Source organism: Mytilus galloprovincialis, chromosome 6 (genome assembly GCF_965363235.1).
Source record: "Mytilus galloprovincialis chromosome 6, xbMytGall1.hap1.1, whole genome shotgun sequence".
Lineage (NCBI taxonomy): Eukaryota > Metazoa > Mollusca > Bivalvia > Mytilida > Mytilidae > Mytilus > Mytilus galloprovincialis.
In genome coordinates this window covers 38,318,996-38,332,398 of record NC_134843.1, presented here as the reverse complement: position 1 = coordinate 38,332,398, position 13,403 = coordinate 38,318,996, and positions in this window count along the sequence as shown.

The following is a 13,403-nucleotide window of genomic DNA, read 5'->3' as shown; positions in this document are numbered from 1 at the left end:
GTTTAAAACGTCTAGAAAGACTAATATGAACATGTATATCTTGACACTTTAAAAATACAAAAGATTGTTTCGTCAACTATAAAATGTCAAATAACCCTTTTCTCTTTATTGTTTGTGTGTGTGTGTTGGGCACTTATCACTTAGTATTGAATTCGTTAAGGTTTATTTTCATCGGACGATGGACACCACCCGCACCACTGAATTTATTTGCAAGTTTAAATCAATTAAATTCTATTTGTACATCTTCTCTGAAGCAAAGCATTTCCTTTTCCGTGTTTTAAGTCTTATTTCATTCATGTATAAAATATAGTTGCTAGTCTATTTAAATTTAAAAATGAATACTTTATAGGAATAGAACTTACCGTCATAATTTTATTTTGAATACTAGTAGGTGCGGATTAAAAATAACTCACAAGAGATATGTTCGCCATTAGTAAACGGATTTCCTTGATTTTTCTCAAATCATTGGCTGTTGTAAAAAGTTATACTAGTACCAGTAGTTCATATTTGACTTATCCTTTATAGATTAATTGGAAATGGGATCGAAGTACATGGATGTATTGCCAAAATCGACACATTAATTGATAATAAATTCTTCTGACAGTATGCTTCAAAATCTTTTCGTAGACCGACCCTTTCAAATGATCGAATATAGCCAACATGATTATTTTTTAAAGTTTTTTTTATGTTAAAAGAAATTAAATAACGTAACATGATCGATCGTTTAAAAGCTATAGTGATACATGTTACTATAACTGGTGAAAAGGGTTGAGTCTCACGGACTTGTCTTATACATGGAATATTTCAATTGTTGTTGCAACATAGTATTTTATCTCTCCCTTTTTTATCATTTTTCTGTATTTCTCCGACAACTTGCGTAGGGGTTTCGGGTTATTTCATAATGATGTGCAATTGCTTTAACGAATGTTTAAAAATAATTTTTAATCTTACATATTTTTTTAATACAAACGTTACAAGATTGGTCAACTTTATCAACTTTACAAATAATACATGATGGTCTTGGTGTATAGATTCTGCGTATCTTAATAACGTGTTATATTATTCTATTATTTGTCTTTGTTCTATAATTAATTTAACTTTTACTGTTTGGTCTGTTTTCGGTGATATCCATTTGACGTGCCTCGTTACTTATAAATCCCGTCAATGTGTTTTTTTTGTATTATCTTTCATTGTTGCTGTTGTGTTTCTTTGGTACAGATGACGTATCTCTGTACTTTTAAACGTACCGCCATAGTGTTATTGTTCTATCAAAACGCCATTATGTTATTGTTCTATTACAATTCTGAAAATTCTTTGAACGACAAAATTATTTTATATCTCTTCCTGTGTGACGTTTACATTCTCACGTCAAACACGCGACTTTACACTAGAATTGATATGAACCTTGCCATTCAATCACAAAACAAATGTAAAAAATTACAACGTTTCGTATAAAAAAAAAGATATTCACACAAAAAAGCGAAAAACGTTTTGTTCAAGAAGAAAAACGTGTTATACATACACACAGCCTTTCCTGTATGTTTGTATTTGTTGACCTGCCAATTTTCGGTCAGGCAGAATATTTTCGGAGTTCTTGTACAAAGTTTGCCTTCGGTGATACCTGTATTTTCAGGTCTCACATGTCGGTTGGAACGGATGCACCTTAAACCTAAAATCTAAATTTGGAGTTCCTCGAGACATTTGTCTGCCAGTGAAAATTATTGATGACATATTATGTTATTATTACCTTTTAGGTATAACATACAACAGTTATTTCTGCATGCATTAAGTTTAAACATAGTGTAAGTGTTATCCGTTTTTTCTACTTTCTTTGATCTTGAAAAAGTATACACTGTTCATAAAACAGACCATTAACCTATGTTACTGATGCATTTACTTTCGATCTATTTTTCGTATGGAAATTTAAATAAGGGTATATTATTTATTTATATTTTTTTAATGAAAGGAACGAAATAGACTGTCGACATCACGATTGTGTCACAGACCCCGTAACTCTCATGTGGTGTTATGCGATGATATTGTTAATTCTGTGTCGAACGCTTTAGACAAAAACTTGCCTGACAATTTGACAAGTTTGAATGTAGATATGATATCAATCAATAATATACCATGTAGAAGTATAATAACCATCCTCCGATAAATATTTTACAGACCTTGCATATGTACAATCTGGTGATTGAACAGATAAATGATACTACTAATATACTTTCTGTCTATATTTAGTACAATATTTCATATAAGGGTATTATATTCATTTTATAAGAGAAAACAAAGTATGTTTACCGACCCCAAACTCTCGTGTTTATATAACAGGGGTTTTCGTCGTTCCTGTTATATTTAGAATTCGGGGGGAAAGTCACTGGATAAAGTCAACAAAACTAAGTTAAGCTTTACGATGGTTTATATATAACTTCTTCAATAGTGCAAAACATTAAGTACAATAAAAGTTCAACGGTAAATATTCCGGAAAGATACAACAAATGGTAATTCCAATAAATGTTCTATACTTAACACAATGAATGTCACTGTAAATGCACGGCGTCCGTACAGCTTGACCGCTGGTATCCAACTGCCCATTTACATAGAAACAATATAAAATGAATTACGTAATCTTACTTAATCATAACTACATGTACTAATGAAATTTGTCACGTAATGCTATAAACGAATAATACAATTAAAAACATATATACGATAACAAGAAATAGACAATGCTAGGATTAAAATGGATTAACTTCTTAATATGTAAGCTGACAATTTTGAGAACAATAGTATCTTGCTTTTAGATAAAGTTTGAATGTCCACGAAATAAACAAAGCGGAAAATATCGCTGTCACAAATTCCCTCCAACTGAAATAAGACTCTGTCCCAGAGTCTAATAAAAATACTGTCTTCTTCTTCCACGGGATGGGTTTCTTCCACGGGATGGATCGTTGTTAACATTTTGTCCTTTGTTTTGTATCGGCCTTGACATCGATGGATTTGAAATTTTGCAGTCACAAGACTTATGTCTTAAAGCGTTATTTTCCGTTTCTAATTTTAAGCAACGAGCAGCCAAACCTTCTATTGACGTCTTGTTTAGAATTTCTTTTTCTTCCAAATTTGCTAATTGATCTTTAAGATCCCGAACTATGACAGATAATACATTATTTTCATCGTGCAAAAAATCAACTTCTTCCTGCGAATTTTTGTTGTTAGAAACGGATTTCTGAAGTTTGGTTTTAAATGTCTTGTTCTCTTGCTTAAGAAACTCGATTTCCTGTCTGAGCGATTTCCTATTTTCTTTCAATTGTTCTTTTATCAAATCAACAACTGATTCCAGTTTCACTTTTTCTTTCAAAATTTGGGTTTGACTCGTTTGAAGTAAATTTACCTGGAAACGTATTGAATTTGCCCGTGTTGCTTTACGAAATTCTGCATCGTCCAAATTGAAGAAAGGAAATTTTTCACACGTTTTACGTTGAATAAATAAGGAAAGTCTTTCAAAATCTCTGTTTAGCTTTTTCTTTGATTTTATTCTAATTTCTGCACATTGTTTATAAAAATGTCCTGTTTGTCCACAGCGGAAACATCTCACTGTTTTATCGATATTTGAGTTGGTGACACGATGAAAATCTGAGCGTATTGGATAATTACCGTTTTCTACGAAACATGGCTGATTGTTCATATTGTAGTCCTTCCGTAAATCAGGTGGACACCACCTATTGAATCTTTGTTTCAATTTGTAATCTATTGTACAGTGGTAGAGCGTAGGTATGATCTTGTGTACAGTTTGTCTAATAAGTTTGAAACTAAGCAAACTGCCCGGGTCCTCCACCAATTTATAACAGGGGTTTTCGTCGTTCCTGTTATATTTAGAATTCGGGGGGAAAGTCACTGGATAAAGTCAACAAAACTAAGTTAAGCTTTACGATGGTTTATATATAACTTCTTCAATAGTGCAAAACATTAAGTACAATAAAAGTTCAACGGTAAATATTCCGGAAAGATACAACAAATGGTAATTCCAATAAATGTTCTATACTTAACACAATGAATGTCACTGTAAATGCACGGCGTCCGTACAGCTTGACCGCTGGTATCCAACTGCCCATTTACATAGAAACAATATAAAATGAATTACGTAATCTTACTTAATCATAACTACATGTACTAATGAAATTTGTCACGTAATGCTATAAACGAATAATACAATTAAAAACATATATACGATAACAAGAAATAGACAATGCTAGGATTAAAATGGATTAACTTCTTAATATGTAAGCTGACAATTTTGAGAACAATAGTATCTTGCTTTTAGATAAAGTTTGAATGTCCACGAAATAAACAAAGCGGAAAATATCGCTGTCACATTTAACTGTGGAATTACGTTTTAAGCTTTTTGTCAACATATTTGGACAAAAACTTGGCTGTTTTTGACATGCGATTTCAATGTCGATATGCTATCAAACAATAGTATACCAGGTTTCTGGTAGAAATGGTAACAATCTGATTTTCAAAATATTTTACAGCGCTTGACTATGTGAAATCTGGTGTTTGAACAGACAAATGTCACTACTTACACTTTCTTTGATTCTTACACACAAACAATGAAAGTATGTGTAAGTCTGTTCATACGTTTTCATCTTTTTGTAGTACACATGCACCTATCTGCTGATTCAAAGTGAATAAAGAATACCCGTATAAACGTATCAAAACACAAACTTTTAAAGAATTTGTGAGTTAAAAATTATTGATTGGAATGACAATTTTCACTCATTTGATAATATTAATACATAATCGACGATTTTTAACAAATGTGAAATACATATATGTATACCAACAAAATGTGTTACCATACGTTCAAATGACAAACTACGATTCATGGATTCATCTTGTCGAAGGAAAATGAGACATACATACATAATTCATTAAAAGTCAACACTATATATTATCAAATTTATAGGCACAACTTTAGAGAATTACATAATGAAGTGATTGATTTGGTTAGACAATTAGCCGACTAATATGAACAAAAAAAAAAAAACAGAGACAAATACATTCTTCCGGAAAGTGATGTAGGATTGTCTAGCAGATCTATATCTAAATTATCTCGGCACTTTATCTTAAATCTGAGCCAGTTATTGTTTCAATGCAGTAAATAAAGCTGAAAATTTAAACACTTAATTTTCAAATACTTATGAAAAATGATTTTAAGCATATAGATAGGCAACCGCGAATTCACGTGCATGATAATCGGATTAAAATGATTTACATTGTCAACTGATAAAATACATGTAGGAACAGAATTGTTATTCGATTTTTGTCTTTGTTGGTTTATGTTCTTCATTCACTATGTCACATACATATTTCTTAGTATATCTAGCTGCACTATATGATTAAATGACTAGTTAGTTGAATGTAAAATTTAAAAAAAAAAATGCTAAACTCCGAGGGAAATTCTAAAAGAAAATCATCCCCTCAAATATTTTACGAACGCAATCACAAGTTGTCTGACTATTCTGGAATATCTGTTTCACAGATGACGACGGATAAGTTCAAATTGTCCTTACCACAACCCTGTCTTCCGTATCAAATGAGTCCTACCTTCTCAAAGATTTAAATGCCTCGATACTGTCTAGATGAAATATTCTTATCGTTAACCATGTTAACTTGAAAGTAAGGCTTTCAATGTACGAAACTTAGTCTAATGCGGTCCAACGATTTACAGAAAAGAGCGACGATTTACAGAAAAGAACCGAAAAGAACCGAAAAGGACCAAAAAGAACCAAAAAGGACCGAAAAGAACCGAAAAGAGGATACATTTATATTTATTATATAAAGTTAAAACAATGTATATATATTCACGGATTTTTTTTTATATTGTTATCATTTCTTCGTAATATTTAAAATAAATGCATTATTCAACTGTAGTCTTATATTGTGCATTTATAGGGATACATTGTATCATGGATATGTGAACTTACAAAAAAGAAACAGTATAACTTGGTTTTTAAGTAATATTTTTTAAATATATAATGCATGCTTAATTATCATTTATTTTTCATCAATGATTTTAATCTTATCATTTAAAAAAAAATTGTTTACATAGATATAAGGTGTGGCAACTCTCCATCCAAGTCATAATTTGTACAAGTAAACTATCATTGGCTCACACCAAACTGCAAGCTATAAAGGGCCCCTAAAATGACAAGTGTTAAACCATTCAAACGGGAAAACCAACGGTCTAATCAATATAAAAAACGAGAAACAAGAAACACTTATGAAACACAAACCACACCAACAAACGACAATCATGCACTGAACATGAGGTTCCTGACTTAGGACAGGGCAAATAAATGCAGCGGGTTTAAACGTTTTGATAAGCCGATGATATTACATGTTTTTAATATTATAAATACATAGTAAAAATAAATGAAAAGCTAATATTCTCGTACTATAAAAGTTTATCCTAACATTTAAACAATTATTTCGTTTGTTTATATTAAGATGCACGATGTCAGTATATTGCCGGTGGCATTGGGTATGGTTGTATAAAAAGTATACATGTCAGCATCACCATTTCCTCTCGGATGTTAAATGTCAAATATACAGGGAGTCCTTAATTGGTGAATTAAAATTTTTCTTTCTATTTTTCTATGCTATAAGATAGGCATCCGACCCTACCTGTAATGTTTCACATGCAAGTTCAAATTAGTCCTACCACAGTCTAAGGTTTTCAATGCTTTGCAATATGCTAATCCTTCGATTACAAAAAAAAATCGATTTCCTTTTCGGTTCTTTTCGGTCCTTTTCGGTTCTTTTTGGTCCTTTTCGGTCTTTTTCGGTTCTTTTCTGTAAATCGTCGCTCTTTTCTGTAAGTCGTCGAACCCGTCTAATGTATCTTTTATTCGCTGAAAGCAGGCATGTAGTTTAGGAATTATTTCAGGTAAATTTCAGCCCTTCTTAAAGATATTCAATTTCTCTTTCTCGATCGTCTGTCCTTGTTGATAACAAAAGTATCATTATTTGGGCAGTAAGTAACTGGACTTTTTTCGGCTGTATTATTACGCGAATGTTCCTATCTGAATCTCTATGGATAAGGCAGTACGCGTCTACATCTTTCCTGTCTATATCTTTTTAATGAAAAATTGGAAATTTTAAACCGCGCATCATGAACTCGATATTATTTAATAAAGTTATGTTGTCAAATGCATCTTGTTTACTAATTCTTAACAGTGGCATGAAAAGGTATATTTTGTAGGAGTGTAAAAGCGTTGATCGAAGAACATTCAACACTGCGTATAAAATTTGTGCGCTATCAACGTTTAAAAACCCTATCGAATTCCATAAAGAAGCATTCAATTCTTATAATTACATGATACAGCCTTGAACTGACGAGTCAAATCCCAATTGTTGTTTGTTTACCAATGTATTGCTGTTGTGTTGTCATTGTAGGCACGTGCTGTCAGGAAAAAAAATTCATTCTATATAAAAAATAAAATCTAAATTTAGAGTGCCTAGAGACATTTGTCTGCCAAACAAAATTATTGTTTCTAATGAAACCTACTTCTAATGTAGTTATTACTTTTTAAGTACAACATACAACTAATATAATGTCTGCATAATAATTTAAAATCCTTTGCATTAAAATTTAACATTTTGTTAATTTTATCAGGGTTTTTTTTTACTTATAAAAAAAAGTATAAACAGACCCATTAACCTGTATAACCGATGCAGTTTTCCCAGATATTTTTCTACGAAAGTTTAACTAAGGGTATATTGTTATTTTTTTTCAAGTGAAAGTACAAAATAAAAGACTTCCATCATTGAATAAACAAACCCTACTAGCCATATTCCTGACAAAAGACGTACAATAAGGTGTGTATAGTTTTCATTCTTAATGAAAACATCGATACTTTATTTGAAGGGATGTTTACATTGTTTCGACGATCAGTATCATCTTACACACATATGAAGCTGAGCAATCAAAATATTAAACTTCTAAACTCTTTTTATCATTACCACACAATATCTGAAATAATTACCAAGTTTCCAATATTTGTGTTAATGGTTGTTTTATCCTTGTGTCTTTTTATCTACAAGACTTTTTTTTAATATTGTGTATATTTATGTGAATTATAGTTATATTGTTTGCTTATTTTGTATGTCACAAACTTAATGTTTAAAGTTTATCTGGCAATAAATATTTGAATTGAATTGAATATAGAAATGATGTATTCGGTCTTAACACTGTGACATATGAAACAGAAGAACAAATATATATTTGCTTGAAATTTTATGTACTACTTTACGCATATTATACCGCTTTTTTTCTGAAACTGCACAGGAGCTAAAAACATTTTATGGCTATTCTAAAATATTGAAACGGACGGTTAATCCAACCAAAACAAGTGGCCGGAGGACGGGGGTATGGTAGATTGTTAAACAATCTGAATGTTAGACTCAATTATTAGATTTAGAAGTTGTCAAGGATAAATCAAATTTGGGCATTGTGTTTTTCCAAAACGGGTAGTTTTACGTTGACAAAGTATCACGTTTGATATCGTCAGTCTTTAAGTCTTCTCCCTTTTTAAATATACCTTTGAGTTTGGTGTTTTTGTTATATTTCACAAGGCTAAGAAATCTTATCATTAGTAAAGCCATCAAAGCAAAAAATGGAGTTCTGAAAAAAAAATTTTTTTACAAATGTCAGTACGACTGTTTAAAAGTAATATTGCTATACGGTTGTTCGATTTTGAAATTCAATGATATTTATACAATGGAAATTGTCAATTAGAAGTTCTGTACACTTACGTGTACACCCTGCGTTATGGTTTGTACATATCGCGATGCTTAGCTATCAATATATGTGCAACTACCCATGGTAAGCTTTTGGTCTAACATTGTAAATAGTTCTAATATGAAATAGACAAATGTTATATAAATATATATTTATAAACTGAAAACAGATAGTTAATGTACTCTTCAGCGGTTGGCTTGTATCAAAAATATCTTGAATGGGTATTGGTTTTCAAATTTGTAGATAAATCATGGTAAATACAATTTTAGTCAAAAAGAAATTTGACCTATTTCAGCTATCATGAAAATCAGAAATGGAAAACCTTTCAAAAGCATAATAATATAAAAATAAAATTAAAGAAAAGGTAATGAATTGTTCTACCTTATAAATTGAAAAAAAAAATTATTTAGGTTGAGAACTAGAAATCCTGACGTCTTACACCGAATAAATGTTTTGAAATTTGCTTTCTAATATGTTGTTTATATTAAGTAAGTTTATAGGCAAGGCTTAGTCAGTTTCTTTTAGACTAATAAATTTAAATTTCCCTTTTGTATCTTTCGCATTTTGTGAGGGTAATGCTTCAATATATGAACATAATACAACCTTGATGCATATAAAATAATTGTTCAAATAAATTATCTATACAGAGCCAACACGTCGTGTAAATGATAAGTTATATTACTTGCACCAACTTGCACGAAACATATAAATGTTTTCTCAAGTCTCATTAAGTTTTCTCGGCCTTGTCTAATGTTATACATAAATTGAAATTGCTTTAACATGATTGATATAACTAAAGAGCTCTAATCATGCGCCGAATAATAAAAACCTTTTTAGTTTAACGTGCAACTGATTTTATATCTGCATGAATAACGATAATAATAATAATAATAATAATGCATTTGTATTTTATTTTAACATTTATGACAATTGATCAGTTCCCTTTTTATTCTTTGATCTTGAAATGGAAAATTCGCCTTTTCTAATCTTGAGCCTGTTTTGTACATTTAGTTTAACAGATATGATCCAATGGAAATTTTCACATGGAACCTTCGGTAAATAGGAAAATGAAAAGATATGGGGTAATTTACAGAGAGACCACACTCCATCCATGAGAAAAACGGAGGGAATTTAAAAATCTAGAGGTCTCCACAAGGCTTTCAACAAGGGTGGAATCTCAATCCTTCTAAAAAGCTCTAAATCGCCCCAACGTGTACATACGTTTGGTCATTAAGAGATTCTGGTTTCTGTTTTTGTGTGTCATAAACATTCAATTCGGGTTTGAATTTAATTTACCGAAACATTTCCGTACATTAAATCTTAGGACGGTCAGAACATTTTAAGGACGCAACAGATCGAAGTACAATTTTAAGTAGTACATAGATGTGCAATAGTTCAGCTTCCTGTACATGTTCATGAAGTTCTAAATTTTGAATGTTGATTTCTTTAAAAAAAAAAAAACACCATATTTTTACAATAAAAAATCTCAAAATGTCCGTTAACAATGAAAAAGTTCGACCATGAAAAATCACTTATCTAAGAAAAGCAGTTGTTTAATTGATTATCAGAAAGTTTCAGTATATCATGTCAAATTTCTTTAATTTGAGAGTTTTCCTTTAGTTACAAATGTAGCTCCATGTCTGATGGTGAAATAAAAATGAATGTCTCAGAAACTGGTGAATAAGTTTCCATAAATGACAGATAAATCGGTCCAAGCTTAGTAACTTACAGTAAACAGACTACTGTAACATTGACGCACTCGTCGAACTGTTTAAAAGATTTGTGTTTATGACCGAAAATGTTTATACAACTTCATTTATAAATTAATCTGAATTTCATAGCGCGTCGTCACAATAATGAAAGTTATAAAAAAAAATCTATAACCAGCAGATCTATACTTCTATAAAGAAAGTATTCTTGTAAAAAAGGGTATTTATTATAAAATGGTCCTAACTATAGAATAGATAGTTAACCACAGAAATCTTAAACGGAAGTTTCCACAATTTTAAACAGAAAAGATTTGAAAATAAATTTAACTTTAGATAAACACTGAAATAATTTTAATGCCTCGAAGGTGTAAAGAATAAACCAACAATCTCAATCTTTAAAAGTGTCTTCATTGCACTAACCGACGAGTTCATATTTACAGTAGAAACAGTGGATGTGACTCCAATATATTCATGATCATTATAGTCATGAATATTTATCGCTAATATCAAATTGATAAAGATTTTATCGAGGTCGCACCAACTGTTTCTACAGCTAAGATCAGTTACATGTAACATGATATCGTCGATTTGCACGACGAAGCCATTGTTTATGACAGAACACACATTCTATTATGTATTTTTGTTTCCGTCAGTTCGAAAGTATTTGATCATTTCAACTCCTTTGTATTTCATAATATGTGTCATGAACAAAGACATATGTTCGATTGAATAATGATTTCCTCGTTACAAATGATAGAAATTTCGGAGATCCCGTATTTGATCCTTTACCGTTAAAATGAAAATGCCAATGGCAGAGATTGATTATAAAAAATGTTTTACTGTGTTAAAAAAACTTCGACTTAAACAATGAAAACTTACATGTTGGACATGAAATATTTTGTCGATGAAGAAAATTAAATTATGTCACTTCTGAAATAAGTTTGTCGATAACGTAACTTATTCTGACGGTAAAGAAACGCGAATTCGATCACTACTCTGTTACGGGCTGTAAAATAACAAATGAACAAAAAGAGATTACAGACAATAATACCACAAGTAGTGCAGGATAGATTAACATATTATTTCTAAATTATTAAAGTATCGTGAACCTACGTTGAATCTGAAGGTTAATTATTTTTTCATTCCAGTACATAAAGCAGAACTTTTAAACACTAATTTTTCAAATATAATTTATATTAAGATCCAAATAATGTACCAGCCCCCCCTTTTTTCTCCGCCCAATATAAAATTGAGGAATTGATTATACAGACAATAAAATTATTGGCCAAATATCAATAAGCAACTGTATTAAACCACCAGGTTATGATTGTGTTTCCCTAGAATTCCAAATGGTGGTATTGTCAAACAGCTTACTTTGTTTTTCATTATTGTGTCGCATCTCAAAAGATTTCATGTGCAAGGAAAATTCAAAATATCAATCAAGTTTTTAAAAAAAGCATTTTAAATTATAATCCTTGTACCTTTGATAAGTATTTACACCACTGGGTCGATGCAAATAATGGTGGACGTTTCGTCACCGAGGGTATCACCAGCCCAGTAGTCAGCACTTCGGTGTTGATCTGAATATCAATTATAGGGTAACTTTTATAAACTTTATGTTACAAAACTTAGAATTTTTCGACAAACTAAGGATTTTCTCATTCCAGGAATAGATTACCCTTTGCACAACCTTTAGGAATTTTTGGTCCTCAATGCTCTTCAACTTTGTACTTGTTTGGCTTTACAACTGTTTTGATCTGAGCGTCACTGATGAGTCTTATGTAGACGAAAAGCGAATCTGGCGTTTTAAATTATAATCCTGGTACCTTGGATAACTATTTGACAAAGCGTCTGAGTAAAAGTTGATAAACCAGGGGTATGTCAATGAATTGGTCCTTTTTTTCTAAATAAGTTCATTTGAAGATACCAAAACCTTGTTGGTAAATATTCCTTATCAACTTCACAAATAATACACGATGGACGTTACGTAATGTTAGATACTGTACCCATATTTTTGACATTTTTACTTATTATGGCTGTTTGTTTTGTTCTTTTGTTCTAACACTTTTTAAAAGTCAATTTGATTTTAAAATAAGTTTTAAAAAAAACTTCAGTGAATTAATGTATAATTGGCTGGTAGGTCAATTGAATTAAAATTAAATTCAATTGAATACGGTATTCATTCAATTTTACTCTATTTGCAGGTAGTTATGCATGTGTAAGCATATAAAGTTGTTCAAAGAAATTACAGAAATGCAGCATTGGAAAGTGAAATGAGGAAGCCATGGGGTAGATCAATTTCAATGCCAAATCTTCACACCAAAAATCTTAATTAGATAAAACGACGATTTCCAATTTTTCTGGTCAATAATATGAAATAAAACAGACCTAGAAAAATTAAAGTTTGAAAATATGATTGCATGTGCCTGTGTGTATATGTATATTTTTGTTTATAACGAGTCTTGAGACAATTGGCATTCTCCCGAAGTAATTTCGAAGATGAGTTATGTTTCAACGTAAAAGATGGGCAAAATAAATGGCTGTATTTTACACTTCAAAAAATGTAAGAGTACAAACTAGACTGTGCAGTAGGGAAAAGTTTAAGGCCTGTCTGCCACAAGACATATACAGTTAAATGCATTCTGTGTTTCAGAAAAAAAAGATTAAAAATGTTGTTTTGGAATTAAGTAAATCATGGTCATGGTTAATCACTGCATACGAAAAAGCTGTCGGCGTTTTCGAGTATTGGACAACAATAATTCAAGAGAACGGCAATTTTTTAGATATCTGGAAACTATAAACGAGTATAATTTAAATAAATAACCATGTATACGTTTTATAGTTAAAGAAATTCATTCAATTATATAAAACATACTTTAAAAGTCACT